The sequence below is a fragment of the Clytia hemisphaerica genome, unplaced genomic scaffold (assembly GCF_902728285.1).
Source record: "Clytia hemisphaerica strain Z4C2 unplaced genomic scaffold, Clytia hemisphaerica genome assembly, whole genome shotgun sequence".
Lineage (NCBI taxonomy): Eukaryota > Metazoa > Cnidaria > Hydrozoa > Leptothecata > Clytiidae > Clytia > Clytia hemisphaerica.
In genome coordinates, this window is record NW_027103979.1 from 2,485,446 (window position 1) to 2,486,278 (window position 833).

Consider the following 833-nt stretch of genomic DNA (forward strand, 5'->3'; position numbering starts at 1 on the left):
GGGGGGGGGTATTCCACCGGGTAAGTGAGAAGGGGGTGTGCGAGGGGGTGTGTTCCTAAAAAGTGACCAGCGTAGGAGAGCCCCAAGTGAAAAACGAATGCTTCTGAATTTTATTCTTGACTTGGTGTTTTAAAGCATGGTAAGTAGCAGGTGTGGAAATTAGTAATCTGATGCTCGGTTCTTGTAAAATAGTGTGCTTTAGGATAATGTAATAAATTTTATAATTGTATCTTTTTTAGATGTATTAATACAGGTTGTTTTGTGTAATAAAAAAAAAGAGATTTGACAAAAGATTTTTTGACCAATATACTCTTGTAAAATAATATTGATAATGATCGTGACTTGTAAAAAATACCATATCTTAAAACTCTTTGACACGTGTATGACATTAGTTCCATTTATACTGAGACGGAAAAGTCGTGGGAGAAGACGAGTAGTTTGTAAAATGTGATCTTTGGAGGAGATCCTATTTATTGAAACATAAATGGAAAGTACACTCCTCCATAATGCTCATTTTCTAAATTGCTCGTCTCAGACAAATTAATCGTCTCAGTATAAATAGAATTATTGTGGTTATTTCAATTGTCCTCCATGTGAGCTAAAGACATGAAAGAAAATCTCAATATCCCAGCACTGCATTTTCGGATACCCTCTCTGGATTTCCCAGGCCATTGTAATCGTCAAGCGGTGGTTTCTAATAGAAAAACCTTTGATAAAGTTTTTACTTTAAAATTGAAACAATTTACATGTGATTGAACTTATTTTTTTTTTTTTATTTAAATCTCTATCACCATTAGATTTGGTATAATATGTCTTATGTCTAACGTTATACG